Source organism: Struthio camelus, chromosome 3 (assembly GCF_040807025.1).
Source record: "Struthio camelus isolate bStrCam1 chromosome 3, bStrCam1.hap1, whole genome shotgun sequence".
NCBI classification, from domain to species: Eukaryota; Metazoa; Chordata; class Aves; order Struthioniformes; family Struthionidae; genus Struthio; species Struthio camelus.
Window position 1 is genome coordinate 97,400,358 of NC_090944.1, and position 19,267 is coordinate 97,419,624.

The following is a 19,267-nucleotide window of genomic DNA, read 5'->3' on the forward strand; positions in this document are numbered from 1 at the left end:
TCTGTTATTTTCTATCTGTCATTTCCACCAAATTTTTTCCCCTAAAAATCAAATTGCTTCATTTTTTTCCTTATTGTCCTCCATTGGCTGAATATTCTTCTCTCATTGACTATTTCATTCTATTTTTTCTCGTCTTCCTCTTTTTGCAGCTTGTTCTCCCTTTCCCCACGCCTGTTTACTAGAATCAAGACATACATTCCCTGCACAGAACCAGAATTACTTGTGAGATGGGAGAAAAAGGTTTCATATGAAAAGGAAGTGGGAAAAATGGAGATCTGCTCTTATTTTCTCTTTTCCATTTCTCTTCCAATTTCTACTCAGAAAATGGTGCCAGAAGAACCCCAGGAACAGATCAATCTATTCCAAAAAAGTTTGCAAGTCAACCTGTACAATCATTTATTAGTTGTCAAGATGGGAAGTGCAGCCTTCTGAGGATTTGATTGAAGTCTTCCAGCAATGACTCAGAACTGAAGGAAGTCTGATCCTTCTCCTCCTTTGAAATCCGCAAGCAAGATCATTATAGAGTTTGCTATAATTTTTTAATTCATTTTTCTTCCATCCTCTGATTCTCTAGCTTTCACACTTGCCCTTTTCCCTGACCCCTGCTTTATGCTGAAACCAAATTTGCCTTCAAGGCTCTTTCATTCCTCAGCACTTACTGAAGCAAATTCCTTTTTCCCCCTATTGGCTACTAAAGTCACTTCTGTGACTGAAAGTCATACAACTGAGGAAGAGACTCAGATAGTGCAACTGTATCCCTTATATGGGCTTGATGTGACTGGTGCTCACCACAGAAAGTGCGGTCTTCCTCCAGGAACAGAAGCAAAGGTCCACAAAAGTCCACTCAAGCTCAATTTGGTAAAAACAGTGGTGAGGATATGACTTCTGAGGCCAGGGCAGGCTTTTGTAATGCGTCCTGAAGATCAGGATACCACATTTTCACCGCAATCAATAGCTTGGGCTATTCCAGGTGACAGTGCTGTAGATACAAATCCTAGTAGATGTCTTTATTGGAATATGAATATGTTTCCAACAGGGGACACCTGCTAAGCAACAGATTTCTTAATCACTCCATTTGACTGGCCTCTCTGTAGCAAGTCTTACAGCTCTCCTGCCTCCAGGATGCATAAACACGGCCACTGCCTTTTGTAAAACCAGTGAGAAAGTTTGGGATCGCATGCTTGAGTTTAACAAGGGAAACTTTTAATATTAGGTACCAAAGGCATGTAACCCACTGGAGAAAGCATTCAGCACACCAACTATGATAGTTAACAGAGTGGCTGGTACTGCTATATTTTAAAGGCTACTTTTATGGTTGCATATTGCTTTTGCATTTTCTATGAAATTCAGTTCGATGTGCATTACTGCACAGATGACTTCTGTAGGGCAACCTCCATCAAAAACAAGCAGAACCACCAGCATTTACCAGCCACTCTCTTACTTGGCATTACAAGTACAAGTGTTTTTAATTTTATAGTGGTTATTTAGCACATCGGGGGTTATAAAATGGTTTTTGAATCAAAGTATTGCTATGAAAAAAACATTCTGTTTCTGAAGTTCAAGTCAACCTTTCTTTACGTAATTACAAAGAGGGACTGGGATCCTAAATTAGATACACAGTGCTGGAGAGTCTTAGCATTTTAGCATAATCAAGAGCATTTCTTTTGGGCTGCAGGACTGTACACCAGTTCATGGTGCCATCATTGATGTAACTACAGAGGTACATTAATTTTAATTAAAATTCTTCCTAAGAAAAGTTTGGCTCAATGTCGGTTGTTTCCCAATAACTGTGCCAGTGTATCAAACAGCTATGGCTTTAGAGATGGCTTATCTTAAACAGAAGGAAGCAGTTACACTATGTAGATCGCACACCATGTACCTCATATGTATGGCAATACTACATACATGTTTTTTGTAAAAAGGATAAAAGGCATTCCAGCCCTCTTTCTTTATTCACTAGTGCTCTGCAAAGCCCTTGAAATCTGATTGAGGCAGGCCTGGGAAGACATAGAGGAACTGAGTTTTTCATGGGAATCAGTCCTCAATCAACTCTTACAAAGAGAATGCATGGATGCAAAGGAAAAGGAGAGAGTGTACTCAAAAGTGCCAGGTTGTGCTATGCTTCCCTGTGGCCAAACTGGAGTAAGTTCCTAGCTGCTAGTTCGGGACCCTTCACCAGTCTCCATGTGTGGGAGACTCTCCAACATCTAAAAAGAAGCTACACATGCTTCAGGGCAAGATGCATTAGTGACTAAAGTGACCTTAACTGTATGGCTTGGGAGGATACTATGGGAGCTGTGGGGGCAAGTGTTGCAGGAGAAGGAATGCTCTGAGCACAGGCTTGAAAATCACGCTTCCCAACACTACCTTGGGCATAGATTTTCGCTTTGGCTTTAGGTAAATGAGATGATCTTGCTGGCTCAGTATCTGCGTTGCTCTCTGTCCCAGATGATAACGAGAATTAGGTCTTTTTGAAGCACTTCAGAGACTTAAAGTGCCTCATAAATGCTATACATTGAAATCCTGGTTATATCCAGGCCCCTTTTTAATGCTTCAGGGCCCCTTTATGCAGCCAGTGATGTAAAGATCCTTCATCTAAGTGACAGCTGGTGTCTACATTTTTGGGATACCCTGTTGTATCACTGATACCTGTTATTTGATAACTGTTATCATCGGGGATTCAGCTTTCTTCTAATACAAGGGTCTCTTAGCTTCTCTGGTGTTGGTGTGGCCCAATTACTGAGTGTGTTCTTTTCTCACTGACATCTTTTCTGTGAGAAATACAATAACACAATCCATCTTCAAAGTCAAAGCTTGTTAAATGAAAATGGCTCAAGCTTCCAATCATGGACTTGAAAACATTCAGCTCAGAGTGTCCATTTCTACCTCCTACCGTAAAAGCAGCATCATTTTCTTCCAGTGACTAGTTCTGCTACCATGGTTACAGCTTCACACAGAGTAGGGTCACCTTTTCTTTCAAGAAAAATCAATGAAAGATTTCATTTTCACTAGCTCCATTATTCCCAATATCTGTCACTTTTTGCACCAGTTTTTACTGCCTTAATGTTAAATTCTCAGAAATGAAGAAGTAGACATGATGTCAACAAGCAGTGGGATGGAAACAAGGGAAGCAACTGTCAGGCCGCTAAATAGACACGTGCACTGATTTATTAAACAGCCCTGCATATTAATAAAATCTTCAAGCAGCATTTCCTGTTCTCTCCTTCCTTTCCCTTGCACTTGTAAGCTCGCAGCTATCACAGCGTTTAGTATTTCTAAGGGGAGGAGCTTTCCTAATAATTAAAACTGGAAGATTTTGTGCTGGGAGAAACCTTTCAAATCCGTCACTGAAAGCTGCCTTTCATGTCCTTGACAGCTCTGTGCCTCCCAACGTGCTTAATTACAGAAGGCAAGCATGTGTAAGTCAAAAAGCTACCTCTCTTTTTCTAGCTTTTCTTACTGCAACTTATTTTCCTGACACACCAAGATCATCCACAAAAGTGAAGACCACAGAACCAGTTTTTGTAGAACACGTCTCTGATTCAGGGGAAAAAAAGAGGGGAAAGTGTGGAAGTGACTGAGCAGTCATGTTTTAAAACATGTCTGCAAATGTTATTAAACTGAGGATGCCATTAGTGACTTTGCATGCCCTTGAGGCTGTGCTAGCTTTCTTTCATCTAGGAATTCATTAATGAAGTGGGATCCTCTCACTACAGGTCTAAGGTGGGTTTATGTTACCCCAGTCATGCAGAATGACTGGAGGTAGGACCTGACTGTTCACCTGACCGCACTTAGTGGCTCTATTCCCAAGACGAAATTTCTGAGCAAACCTTAGTATCATCAAGGCAGTCACCAGTCGATGCACAGATGCTGCAAAGGAGGTTGCTCCTCTGGGACAGGTTGCAAAGTATTGGACATTTTGGTAAAAGTGTCTGGTTTTGAGTGTGTTTTGGAGCTCGTGGAAGCTTCCAAACCGGCACTAATGGGCTTTTTCTGCAACAGAGCAGGGTTAGCAGTTCCCTCATGTCATCAGTGCAGGGCTGGATTGAGGCATAATGTAACACGGAGGATGGCAGAACTGCTTGGAGAGACTGAAACGTCTGTGGCCCTGATGCCTATTTTGCCTCACCAAAGCCAGGCTGAAAAGCCAGGCTTGCCACTGAGGGCAGGAACCACTTGCCACCAAAGGGTAAGGTAGGACAGGAACTACTGCTGAGGACAGGGATAGGGGTGCGGAGGAGGAGAAAGAGAGGAAACCTAAGTCCCCCTGATTGCTGCTGATACACCTTCCAGTCTCCTGGCAGCGGCAGGAAAAGCAAAGTGGTCTCTCCACATCCTTCTCCTGGCTCTGGAACCTGTATCTGTCCCTTCTACTTCCTTCTTCTCTTCTCATAACATGAGCAATCAGGCCTCTTTCTACAACACTTTAAGCTTAGGATTTCAAAATTTGGTTTTGGCCATGAGCTGAGTGCTGAGCAGCACTGTGTTCCACCTGTGCCAGTAAGGAAAGTTCAATCTGCAGGTCACTTCAATTCATGGCATCTCTGATGCGGCTGCCAGCAAAACGCTACCAGGTTAACACTTCTGGTTGTTTTGGCACTGAAACGGAAGTGTGCATTTCCTGCAACAACATGCTGTCGTCCTCATCAATCTTTTGTAGCTGAAGATAACCCTAACAAGGCATAATCCAGAGTGACTGTAAATGGACTTTGACATGAAGAACAACACATAATACCCTCAGACTTGAAGAATCAGGTGTATTGACTGATCTTCCAGGATACATTTTTTTAAATATAGGATTCAGCACCGGTGTGTCTTTAAAGAATAGCATCAGGTACAAGCCTGCCCAATTTTCAGTTCTTCACAGGCTATCCCTGTGTTCCACTCAGAAGAATATATTCTCATGTATAACAAGCTGAACTCTCAGGAGGAGCTCAAAAGGGAAACTTGGCCTTAAAGATAAGGTGTTTCATTATGCTTACTGCAGGTTGAAAGAGATAATCAAGTTATTAAAGTTTCCTAACTGAAGACACTCCTCACTTCTTAAATTCCTTTTCAGCTTAAACCTTCCATGCTTTGTTTCTGTCTAAGGTAACTACGGTGTGAGAGTAAAGTCTTTCCTGACATTTGCAGTTTGATTAGGAAGCCCAGGAGCAGCGTAGACTGGTCCTAGTGCAAAAGAGAAAGTGCTAACATGGAGATAAATGCATGTTAAATGCATGATAAATGCAGATAGGAAGCGAGTTACTGGGACGAACTGGAGAGATGCCATTACAGCATCGTACCCGAGAGTTACAAACCAACCATGCATCTTTCCTCATGTGTTGCAAATGTCATATGCCAGGAAAGTATGACCCTGTTGCCAAGAATGACGGTATTTGCCATGGCTAATAACAAGCCGCAGGCTTTTGACTGAATTTGCAAGGCCTCAGGACTGAGGTTTGTCAGACTGGCTGTGTATGAACTTGTCTTGACCCGCCTGCAGCTTTGCTTTTACTTGGTTTAGCCGTAACAGCAGTTTTTCTAATGGCCAGGTGACTGTGGCTAGTTTGCTTAACATTGTATGGTACAACCAAAGTTCTTATCTAGATAACAGTAACAAGTAACATACAATATTTATGTGCAATGAGATATTTACAACTCTAAGATAATGTTGTAGTATAGAGAAACACAGGCCTGGTATGAGAGTAGAGGCCTCGAGAAGTGGAGACACAGGAGGCGGTGTAGAGAAGTACAAGCATGGAATGGTAAGAGACAGGCTGCAGGCTGGCACTGGAGGCCCCACAGCTATAAGCAACTTACCAGTGGTCAGCTGAAGAAACGGAAACCTGGAGCTTGACAAAGTAGGTTTTGGGGGTAAAAAAGGGAACAGAGAAATAGTATCTAACGTATGTAAATGACACCCTATATAGTAAAATCAGATGTAACATGGAGTTGAAGACCAGTGAAGAAAGAGCAAGCATTTAGCGAAAACATAAAAATGCTTGCACGTAGATCTTAGAGGGAGGAAGAAGAAGCCATCAACATCAATGTCATATTCCTCCTGGCAAAGGACTCCAGGTGCTGATGACTCTCTGTAACACCCACCACCACCACCACCAGAATGAGACTGCTGCTGTAGGACCCAGAAGAGTAGCAGAAAGGGGAACACATGCCAGGGAAAAGAGCGGAAATTAGGAAGAGTGTGTGTAACAGTTTTAACTGTGTTATTGTTACTGAGTCTTCTTCTGTATGGTAGCATTCATTTCTCTATTTTTTTTCCTGCCTTTTTCTGCAATAGCTATATCTGGTCTAATAACGGTTCTTGGATGCAAGTTAAGATTTCAAACATACTAGCAATGAATTATTGGTTTTATATATTGGTTTGCTTATAATGAGCCCTTTTGAGCTAACAAAAGGGGCCAAATTAAAAGGGCAAGCCACCAAGAACGTGCGCAAAGAATTGCTCTCACGAAGGAATCTGATCAAAGCCAGCACAAGGCTGTGATACAGCCAAAACTGAGTAACATGCCACAGTGTGAGAAGCGGGTTTGAGTGGAGACTGTGACAAGCTGTTGGGGTGGACCCAGCAGTCCCAAAGTGACCATTAGATGAGGTTGCCATGCTCTTCTCCCTGCTACGACAGCAGAGCGACAGCTGCGATTACTTGCATCCTCCCTCTTTTTCTCCCACATTCCCAGCCAGCAATGCTAGATTTGGGTGAAGGCAAAGAAAGCAGGATGCCACTGCATGCCTTAGTAGGGATGCTCAGCTACCGCCTGGCAGGTCCTCTCTTGACTTTGCCTGTGTATATGACTGGCCCCAGTTCTGCTCTCCAGCCCATTAACTTCTAGAAGTTTTTGATTCAGCCTGAGGAGATTTGCTCACAGCAATTTGCTCTCTTCATTGAAGAAGAAACAGGCTAGAAGGAAATGCAAGGTACATTTGTCTATTTCCCAAAAACTCTCTTCCTTCAGATCTTAGATACTGCAGGCCCAGCCATGCAAATATATACTTTGCTCACAGGAAACCCCACAGGACCAAGATGGCTGTGCATGTAACTGCTGGTCTCTTGACAGGGAAAAAAAAAACCCAGGTTCTTTACTGCCTAGGGAGTGTGAGTATGAAAGGAAAGGAAATAAAATGCCCATGTACAAAGCCAGAGGCCAACATGGAGTATTGATAGTTTTACATTTTCTTGTGGGTGAACTACACACCCTTCTGAGAAGGCTTACGGCCCATGACAGCTGGATAACTGTTGATACTTGCTGTTTTTCTTCTGTCTCCTGTGTCATCATAGTTTGGCACCAATTTAGCATTTTCAAGTGAGACTGCTGCATCAAAATTAGGCCTGGTGTTGTCCTGGGCCCAGATTGGCTCAGCACTAGAAGAAGCAGGAAAGGGCAACTGGGGAGCAGTCTAATCCTCCTTAATGCTAATGCAAAATTATGCCAACTTGGGTCAGAGTTTGGTGTTACCGATTGCTTTGAGGAGTTTAATCTTACTTTAATTTGATCTACTGAGAGGGTCACAGTCAGCCCACCATATTTCATACACCTGTCTCTCACTGGGTCTTCTCTTTGCTATTGTTGTGTTTAAATCTCCAAATTTCATTCAGCTGAAATATATATGGATCCAAAATACGTGAGTTTCTCTGTTCATGCTGTAGTTTTTCTGTCCTTGAATTCCGGTGCTTCTTTGTGATATCCCAGCAAACTCACACTAACTGCTTTTCAGTGCTTGTGCAAACCAAAGGTAGTAGCAGAAGTGAAGCTCTGATTCTGTGGCTTGGTAAGGCCCTGATTTACTTCCCAGTTACCCTTAACAGAAAGCAGCAGTTGCTGAGAATGAAAAGCCCATGAACCTTGATAGCACATGCACAAGGCTGTCTGTTTATGGACAACTGTTACACAGTAGCTGACCTTGAAGAACTCTACTGGGTCTATAGCCTAGCTTCTTACTTAACATTTCCTGTAAACAACAGCAGCTGTCAAACCCAATGCAAAGCGAGGGAGGAAGAATGGTATAGATTGATTAAAAAAAACCCCACACATATAATCAGGGCAATATCACACTTTAAACAATTATGCTTAACTCTAAAGAGCACTGCCTACCCCCACCTCCCACTGACTTAAACCTCTTCTGCTATGAGCAAGCATTGCTGTTATCAACAAACTAACCTCTGAGATTTATTTCCTCTAACTGAGCAAACTCAACTGTAATAACTAATTGTCATTCAGCCCATGTTAAATAGAGTTTCTTATCTATTTTTGGCACAGATTTCAGGTTTTTTGAGTGACATCTCTGGAACATCAGCCTCTGAAATACTGCTTCTGTATTTCATCAACAAAGCTACACTGTAAGTAGCTATCCTATCTTTCAGGAGGATTGTCTGAGAAAAAGACAGTTCTTTCTACGGTATCAGATTCCTGCCAGACTCTTTAAGCTTCTTGTACACTTTCTGTCCAGATCTCTGTCCTAGACCTTCCTCCTCAATTTCTAGGTTGCACCTTCATTGTAGTGTCCCTTTTGCCCTGTCCTAGCTATCCTGCCCTGATGCCTCCTAAATCACTGCTGATCCATGGCCTTGTCCAGGCCAAAACCTTCCTTACAGCTACAGAAGGATTTTGCTCTCTCATCCTCTTCTCTTTGTATGTTGTTTCATCCAGGTGCCCACAATACATTGCTTCCAGCTACACTTATTTCCTTAGTTAATTACACACTTGCTTGCATATCTGCCCCTGCGTGGGCTGAAGCATTGCTTCTAGCATTGCCCACAAGGCTTTTCACAGTGAAGTTCATGTCCTTGCAGCATGATATGATGTTTTATTATCCAGTGTCACCTCTAGGCCATCTGAACAATCTTTGTGATGATCCATTTTGTCCACTTGGAGCTCTGACTCCCTGTGCCAAAATTTGCTCCATCTGAAATTCTGGCATAGAAGATTACAAGAGTGCTAATACTGTTCCTTCCCACACGAGACATCATGGTTCGTAATGTAAGCTGTCATATGCTTAGGGTCACTATTGACCAGGATAGGCACAATATGAACACAAAACAAAAAGTTTAGCCCCAGTCGACTTAAACTTATCATCTTGCTAATAATTTTCCCCACTTTACTGCTGTTAAAGATGCAGTATAATACAGACAGCCTGTATTATACATGAGAGTCATGAGAGTGACTGTAGGGAAACCTGACAAATGATGAAGCCCGAATAAGACTATGAGCCGGGAAGGCACTCAAACTCTGTGCTCTATTTTCACAACATTAAGGGAATGTCTGTCTCCAAGAGAGACAAAGCCAGCTCTTATCTGTTCAGCATTTTAAAGGATTAAACTTCTAATAGTGACTTATTTTATGCTTCACTATGGAAAAAGATAGACACCATGTCTGCCAGTGTCCCCTGAAACTAAGCCATTAGCTGATAAAAAGAAATGTCTAGCATTGCTATTACTGCTAACAATAGTATTTGAAAGGGATTTTTATATCAACTCAGTGGTCACACTAAGCTACAGAAACTGTCTACAAAATCATTATGCCCAATGAAATTCATGTTTACTAGGACAGTAGGAGTAAAAACATATTTGGGGATACTTAACCCATATTACCGTCATAACATTTTTACTCATTCTAGCAACAGCCACTGAAAGGTAGTGACCTGGGAAATCTATAGTTAGCATTTTGTGACCTTTATTTCAATGGTCTTTTAAAACGAAGATTAAAAAAATAATTAGACACTGGAATTAAATGTAACTTTCAAATGTTCCTGAGTCCCAAAATAGCTGCTAAGAAAAGTAGTGCTGAAGTTTGGGATTGCAGGTTATTTAATGAAAGACAATTACTTTCACCACCAGAAAAATCACCCCTCTGTGGCTCTGTGTGCAGGAACTGTTTTCTTCTCCTTCCTTGTTAGCAGCAGTATATCTTCTTCTCAAGCAGGAAATGGGTTCAAATCTCTGTTGGAAGGGCTGTCTTTTCTAGAGTAGGATTGTCCAGAGAGCACTAACCTACAGGAAAACATTCCTTCTGCAGCTGCATTTTCCTGTGTGACCTTTCTGTACCTTGGTTACTTGCATGAGATATAGTACTGTTCTACTGCGGAGAAAGGTAAGGATGATTTGGGGTGATCAGGCAGTATGGTGATGGAGGATCCAAGTGAAGATGCCCACTGTTTCAGACCTCAAAGTAGATTCTGTTGGAAAAGCTTTATGTTGCAGTCCTTTTGCCTTGCATCTCATGCAGTCAGCTTCCCCAGAATGCCAAAAGTATGCAAATCTCTGCTGTCTTGACTTGGTAGCATTTTGCTTCTCCTTTCCACTGGTTGCCAATGAACTGATAAAAACAAATTGGAAACTATTTTATAGTCAGGTCACTGCTAAAAGTTTGAAGGAATAAACAGCATTGGACTGAAAGATTCTCAGGAACAGTAAGTTTGTCAATTGATAGTGCTTCAATCTTTGTTCAGAAGTCAACATTGTCTTTTTCAGACTAATGATCTGTTCCTAAGGAAAGTGAGTAGCTCCTAATTAGCTTAGAACATGGCTTTCAGAGCTAATATTTTCAACAGTTTCACTCTATCTCTTCTGCAGTTTTTATAGTGGCATTAACTGTCTCTGGATCAAGCCCATAATACTTCAGCAGCTGCTCACTTTGAAATGACAAAAACCCTTACAGACTTGGGATGACATAAATATGTTTAAAGACAGGCACTTTTTATTTATAGAAAAGACTGAAAGACCTTTGTTTGCCTCATGCCTCTCAAGTAGCGCTAGCCAAAAATATTTCAATGGAATGCTTTTCAGTCAGAAAACATGATTCCAAGAAAATCATACTGTTTAGTGGAATTGTGTTCATTAGTGTCAAACTCTTTTATGAGAAATTACCAGTGATCATGATAAACAGAGCACACTCCAGACAACAGCTTGCCTCAAACTGCCAGTCACCTGACATAATCATAAAGAATTAGGCCAGATCATGCATCTGGATAAAGCAGTATTACATCTGACAGCCCAAATGTTAGGTGATTGGCTGCCAGGGACCTAAGCTGTCCAGATAAAGTTCAGAGTATTCCAAACATGAAGGAAGGAAGAGAATGAAGAAAGAAAGAAAAGGGAAGGAAACAAGAATCCTCAACCAGACTGACTTGCAAAGCAAAGTGATAAAGTCATTCTGTTTAACAACCAAAAGGGAGAAAAATCACATCCGAATTCAGAAATGTCTAGTTGGGTATATAAAATGTAGATATCTACAAGGGAACTAAACGTTTTACTATCTGACTACAGCTTTCGCTGTAGTCAGTGGAGGCCTAGACCTCCATACTTTTGCACCCACATAGCTGCCTATTGCCATCTGAGATGCCCTAGAGTATTAAAGACATCCATAGGTGGCTGATAAATTTGATGTTGGACCAACAGGAGACCTGCACAGGAGACCTTGTAGAGCAGCAACTTCAGGCCAGGCAGTTGTGATGAGCAGGGATCACAGACAATGCAGTTCTCATTTGATATAGACAGTGGAAACCAGAGAACTTGTCATTTGATTAAATGCATAAATCTGCTTCAAGATCAGCTGAATAATTCTCTAAAAATCATGAAGTATCCTGTTACAAGTTAGCAAGGTAGGCCCATGCGCACATATGGCTATCAAAAATGGCTTAATGGTGGCAGCCTCAGTTGCTGTCTGAAGAAGCATTCCTGTTTCAGAAATGTGTTGGGCAACTCTGTGGGAATCAGCCTGTTCACTGAGCAACATAACTCAGATGAGGCTGGAAAAGTGAATGACCATTCTAGCAGCAACCTCTGTTTTCTCAGCATTCACCAGGCAGTAACCTGATGGCCACAGGGTATGAGATCTGAGGAACCAACTGCCTTGGAGATATAAAAACATTGTTATCCACTTTATGTAACAATGTCTTTGAGGTATGCTGTTCAGATAGGCCCCCAACCTATTCTCATTCCCCATTTGCAGGTAATCATAGTCATGGTTCTTGATTTTGGTGAAGGAACTGAGGATAGATAGGCCCACTTCACTCTGACATTTCAAATTGCTATGAGGTCCAAAGGCCATAGGATCACATGTTTAACCCCTTGTCAGCAATGACATTGCTGGCAACAAAATAATCCAGACTTGTAACCATGGAGCTCCAGTGTTGGAATCCGTACCTTTAGGGATACCTTCTTGCTTTCTGTAAGCAGCCCAAATGACAGCACAGAGACAGGCTTCTTCCAGCTAACAGCTAATGACACTTGCTCTGGACTGTCCATCCCTAGAGGTCAGTTAGATACTGATTTTCATGCTCCCTAGCTAGTGTTTCAGACCACCCGTCTGCCTTGTCCAGATCAAGCTGCACTGACCCCTTGTTCACAGTTTACTCTTAAACAACAAGCTGTCCCCTTGGCTCCTCAGCTCCACTTGGCTTCGCAAGGCCAGGTCTTAGCGATTCTGTTCTTTGTGATCTGCACCGATGCTGCAATGTCTAGCCTGAATCTCCTTTGCCAAAGATCCTAACTCTGTCTCATGCCTGCTGCATCTTCCACCTGCAGTGATTGTGGAGCTCTGGTTTGTTTCGGCATTGCCTGACCAGCCAGCTGGCTCCTTCCAATCAGTCCTACGGCTTTGGTGAAGATAAATAAACCTTACCTCCAGTTTCACTCTGTCCATATTTTAGTGCAATGTTAAAAATCCTAGCTATAACCTTCTAAATCAGAAAAGAGGATGACCATTCATTCAGCAACCTCAACTGTCTGAATTGGCAAGTGATTGACCATTGGTAATAATGCAGATTGGTAATCTCAGTGCAGATGTATTTATAAATCAACGTCTATATACCTATTAACTGTAAAATCAAGTAACAAGGCAGAAAAGAATAAGGACCAAGCAAAAGCAGTTTGTCATTTCATCCTGCAAAACCTATGGTATGATGAGAAGATAAATACAGGGGAAAATGTAGTGTGAATGTCATTTGTAGCTATACCATCTATATCTACCCATTTGCCTGGGAGAGATGCAGAACAGTCTATAGAAATCAGTGCAGATTCTGAACTCAGTACTCGGTCAGTACATTTTGGACAGTCATGCTACAGGCATGATATTAAACCATCTTTAAGTAACCTAGTGCAATTCCAAGAGGAATTGTTAGTCCGATATAATCACAATTCAGCAGGTGTCTACAGCCAATATCTGAGAAACTGGCAGGCACAGTCACCTCAACACACTGGCAAAGAATCACAAGGGTAGCAGCTCTCCAGTTTTAGAGAAGTCTAGCAATGTACGGTATGCACACTAATACAATAGTACAATATAATTAAAACCAGAAACAGTAACAAATAAAATTTTCTAAGTAAAAACCTGCTTGTCCTTCTGCATGTCACAATAGACTGTCCCTGGCGGTGGGTGCCTTCTTTCCCATGAAAGTAACTCAATTCTCACTTCTTCTTTCACAGCAGAATGCTGTTCCCATTTGCACAGAGCGCTGTATACCCAGTTCAGCTATTTGAGCAGTTTGCACCCTTGTGAGATCCGCTGCATCTTATACAAATGAAGTATTGTCCTTGGTACGCTGGAACTGAGTACCAACTCTGGTAGGATGGACCTCTTTCCCTATCCTGTTTCATTACAGAGAAAGCACTAAGCATGAAATTGCCACCCCTAGAAAGGATATACAGTTTAAGAGATGGACTTCCGGAAAATGTAGCAAAGCCTACAGAAAACGAAATCCATAAGCATTTTGTGCAAGTTCACTATAAAAAAAACCCATGAACACAAAAAAGCCAAAGTCCAACAATAAAAATACCGTAGCTATGTTTGGCTTGATAACCCAATGGCTCCCTCTGCAGGGTGACACCTTATTCAGATAAAAAGGTTCTTGCTATTTAATTGATGCACCCCTCAAGCTATTTCCAGAGAAGAAAACTGACATATTCTTAGAACCAGTGAATTTCTTATGTTTGGACATAAATTTGAATGATGTGCAAAATAAATACACGGATACACTGGATTTAAAGTATTTACCAATGTTGTGTCACTTCACATCACTTTCTAAACTGTCTGTAGATCTCAGTTCAGACCTCCTCCCCACTGTCAAGTAGATGACTATCTTTGCATGCCTCCTTAAAATAAGGTAGAGATCTCATGTATGTTGTGCTTCCCTCTTTATCTTTACTCACCAGAATCCATTTATTTGAGACTTTTTGTTTGTCAAGATTTTATTCTTTTCTACAGAATATTACGACTGGTTGAATGACAGAAAAAATAGGAACATAGAAGGGCCTTCACTCAGAAATAAATAATGCCTTGTTAGTCTCAAAGCTCAGTTCCGAACAAGAATAAATGAGTATATAACAGAAGAAATTGTTACTGACTTTTCCTATATTTGAAGTGTTAGCACATCATTTTTTGTTGTTGTTCATTATTTTTCCGAGAAAGACAAGAGTATTTGTTTTCTTCTTTGTAATGTCTTAAGGACCAGTCATTCAGAGATGGCGTTTAAAAGGTAAAACTTGAGACATACTGTTCCTGGGAAAGATTCTGCCCACTTGAGGCAGTAATATGTCCATTTCTAATTACTGATTTCTCATTTCACCTTGGAAATTGGCAGCATATGTTCACTTAAATTCCTTTTAAAAGCCGAATGTCTTTTACAACAGTACCCTGATCTGGACGTTTAAAATGTAGTTAGAGAAAACTCAGAGTAAAGAAGATTATTATTCTATCACACATTATTGCAACAATAGGTACCGATAAGCTGTTTCAATACAGCTACTGAAGCAAATGTTCCCAACTGCGAGCACAATTCATAGCAATTCTCTGGAAACCAGACATGCTATTAACTTTAATGGAAGTAGCATCAGTCCAAGAGGAAGACAGTTATATCTAAGCTTTTAGTTAAAATTTGAAATACATCTAATATTCATGAGTTGGACTATTTTGTCTAATCATAAATAGCCACATTAGTGGAACTATGTATTTACTGAGCATTTTTAAATGCTATTTTACACTCTTAAACATCCTAAATATGTACCAGTCATACGGCTACCACCTTCCCATCACATTAGAAGCAGCATGTCAGGCTTTATTCTAGTATTTATGTAAAGGAAATAATGCTTTCCTATACCTTTCTTTGCCTTTTCTTCTCTCCTTTTTCATATCCACCTCCTGTCCTACTATTCCCTCATATACAAGCTTTCAGTCAACTGAAAAACTGTGAAATAAACATATTTCCATGATTTGTACAGTCATTTTCATTGTCTTCTAAGAAGTTCACAGAAAATATTTATTTTCCAACTATCTGTACAAACGATTAATGATTCTGAGTCATGATTAATAGAAGCCACCACGGTAATTAGAGGTGCAGAATGGTATTGTGTGTCATGATGCAGGATATGTAGACACTGTCCCAACACTGTCTATCCCAAAATATGAACTCAGTGCTGAAAGAGGGCTCAGAAGTGGAAAAAAAATCTCTTCTACATTTTACCCCATGGAGGATAATTAGAATTAGGTTCAACAGCCCACGAAATATACTTTAAGAGCTACTCAGACCCAACTGTCAGATACGTGTTACTGAAACTGTAATGAAACAAGTTTTATTATCTAGGCAGTGTATTTACTGCGTATCTGGCATATAGAAGGAAAATATTGCCTGATTTTCTATGTGCCTCTTTCTGGAGGTTTCAGCATGCCTTAGAAAAAAGTAGCTGCAGATGGAATTAGCATAGATACAATTCATGATGTCAGTCATGGCCTACCCCATGTACTCAGTACCCAACTCACACTAGCAAAGCAAGCCAAATGAAAGGCACAGTGTACTGAGTGTGTATTGCTGCTAGTCATTTAGATAAACCATAAAGACAATGGCATATGTAAAGATGAAGAGTACTTTCTCATTTCTGGTCTGAAAGCCATTCATCATAGAAACAAAATTTGATGTTATCTACTCTGGAAGTTTGCTAAAGTAATAGAAATGTTGTGAACATAAAGAAGATGGCAACAAGTGTCACTTCAGTTACATAATAGGCCTATTAAAGAGAGTTTCATAATTTTACACCACATCCTGGCCTCAGTCTCAATCATCTATAAAGAAAGACTAATGAAAAACTAGTATGGCTCATTGGTGTACGTACAATTTATTCTTCCTCACAGCAGACCTTAAGCTGCTTTGAGAAGTACCACATGGAAATTTACCTTCAGTTGGAAAAAGCTTCAACAGCTCAAAAAATGGATTTAGAAGTACTTTCATACACTGCTCCAGCATCATACCTATATATCTATATAAACCAACCTTCTATCTGTCTGTATTTTCCAGAATATGCACATAAGCTCCTAGAATCTTAATAGTGATAGGCTGGATTTCCTATTAATTCCATATATATTATAATTTGCTCCATACTGAAGTATGTGCAATATGAACAGAATACAATCAGATGTGAAACGGTGAATCTTCCCACATGCAGCAGAAACGTGTAATGAAAAGAGGCTTTTATGAAACCAGGCTCTCCTGTCAGTAGGCACTGGGGGCTGAACTAGCCACAAGAGGGAGCTCAAACACTGATGAAAAAGCAGTGAAATACGACTGGTAAAAGAGCCAGACCAGAAGAGTTTGATACTGAATCTGTAGCTAATAACCTGCATTCTGATTTGTAGTGAAAATCAATTTCATTTCCCATTCAGCTTTAATTCAATAAAAGTAATGCTTCAATACCAATCTGGTAAATGAGAGAGAGAGGAAGCATTCATAATGTTCAGCTTTGGCTGGATAAATTACATGCAGAGCCAGGTCAAAGCAGCGAGCAAAGTGGCCTCCCTTGTCAGACAACTGGGAATGAAAGGCTGCTTCTTTTGCCTTTGTCAGAAGAAAGGCAGATTAGCTATTGCAATTTAAACAGCTGCATCTACTCCCACTTTTGACCTTGATATTGCTACCACGGAGGGAAGGCATGTGGAAGTGCCAGTCCAATTCAAAAGGGGCAGCTAGACCCCAACCTTTAATAGCAGCAGGAACAGTCATCCCTGCCATCTGGGACTCTTCTTAGTTTCGACCTAACCCCCTCCTCCTCCTCTTTCTCATCATGAGAGTCAAAAAATCAGTGTTGTATTGTATAGGCTCCTTAACTGCAGTGAAATGGACTACATCACGTCTCAGTACAGTTTACATTAATGCCATAGATTACCATTAGTGCAAGTTGTATTGCCCAAGCTGTTCGTTCATCTCCTAGTTTCAACCTATTACATATGTTCTCACTGCTCAGGATTCATGTCATTCTCAGATGCTTCAGTGCTCTGCCCTTCTGTCCACACCATCTAGCCCTTCAAATCCGTTGCTCTGTTTTATGTTCTTGAACCTTTTCCATTAAGGTGTTAATTTATATTTTTCGTACCTGAAAAAAACACATTTTCTCGAATTTTCTGCAAAGACAGATACAAAAGCTCTCTACTGTTTATTGCTTCTTCCGTTGCCGTTTCATTCACCGAGGTCTGAAAAAACTAGCCAACTGCTTTTCAGGCTTCCAACTTGTGGTACCTTCCTAACTATTTTGTCACATTTTTGGGTCTTGGTTTCTCAAAATCTTTTCTTCTAACACCTGGGTGCACTATTTTTAGATTTTACAGAAGAGACTTTCCAAAGCACATTGGCAGCAACGGATACTACTCTTAAATGAAATTGGTGGATGTTTGCATTGCCAAACATAAAGGCATCAGCACTCCAGCCTTGTGCTTTAAGCACAGGAGAAAGAATACCTCCATTCCTTTTCCTCTTTCTTTACACCTTCAGTGTCTCAAACTACAAACCTCATTTTATCCTCCCATCCCCTATCTGCCCCAGCACTCCAAACTGGACCTCCCAGTTCTCTGTTTTTCAAATTCCATGTCACGCTTTCTACTTCATCTAGCCTTGACATCGCTTTTGTGTGTAGAACAGATGCGCAAGTTCCAGCACAGGCTGAGTTTCTGCAGATGCCTTGTACTCCTTAAAAGAGATTCTTAACTATATAACAACGAATATTTTCAAACTAAACTGGTAGATGTGGGTCAAATGTAAGTTCCTGAAATCTTCCATCATCATTATTAGACTTGTTTTTGTTCCTTTACCTCTGAAAGCTATACAGTCAAATTTTGTTCTTGAGCTGAAGGCTGTTTATACAAGCCAAGGGTAAGCATATTATTAAAGATGGATCTTTCTGCATGGTTTAGCACAACATAGTGCTTGAATACACACTTCACTTAGCTGTTACTGTGGGGTATTTCAGCAGGAAATAACATCCTCTAATACTGCAGTTATGCAAAAGACAGGAGCACTAATGGATAATGCTTGTGACTACTGATTTCCTGACTGATGTAATCATTGTTACAAAAGGTTATGTCTCAGGAGTATAAAACTCGTCTCTTCTGGATACATTCAGATAAATTCAGCACAAATCTAGCTTCCTCTGGGAGCTGAAAAAGGGGAAAGGCCATAAGCCTGTGGAGCAGATCTGCACCACAGATCCATCAGTTTCTAGGCTCCATGAAATCCAGGGCAGCAGCAGAAGCACCTGTGTTGGCAAGAGTATGGACATGCGCTGTCAGGTTTCATGGCTGCCTCGGAAGTACAGGACGTGAGGGGATCCCTTCTGCAGCACGCAGGACATGTAGAAATGCCTCCCAATGGAGTCTGATGCGTGACCTGCAGGGAGTCAATTTTACTGTCTGAGGCTTTTGCATTTGCAGGGTTACAGATAGCTTTCTAGCTAAATTGTCATGTATTTTTCCAGTAATGCTTGAATCAATGAAACAACATAGTTAAAAGAATGGAGTTGGCTCTGAGGCTATCACGATACTCACCATGCCTGTCACCTTCCCTTCCATGAATGGATCGTAAAAGTTCTTATCAACTATTATTTAAAACTTCTATCTGTAGCGTCACCTTCTCATGTCTTCTCATTTTTTTGCCTTTCACAGTTTGTCCTTCTCCCTTTCCTCTTTCTCTGCCTGTATTTCTGTTACTTTAGGAATAGTTAATGGTCCAAATGTATGACATGCTAAGCATCTTCCTATTCCATTGCCTGTAATGGTAAAAGAAAGGTCCGAGGTAAGTCTCTGCATCTCCACTGGAATGAATTAACCAATTATAACTCAACCCTAAAATAGACTGAAGAAAGACTTGAAATGAAGAAAGAAGGCAAATCTGTAATTAACCTTGTGACACACTAAGACTGATCATTACAATTCCTAAATTCTGTAGCTGGCTGCAAGTTTTGTATCAGTGCTGCAATTAACCACAGAAACTAATCTATCATAAAAGATGAGCA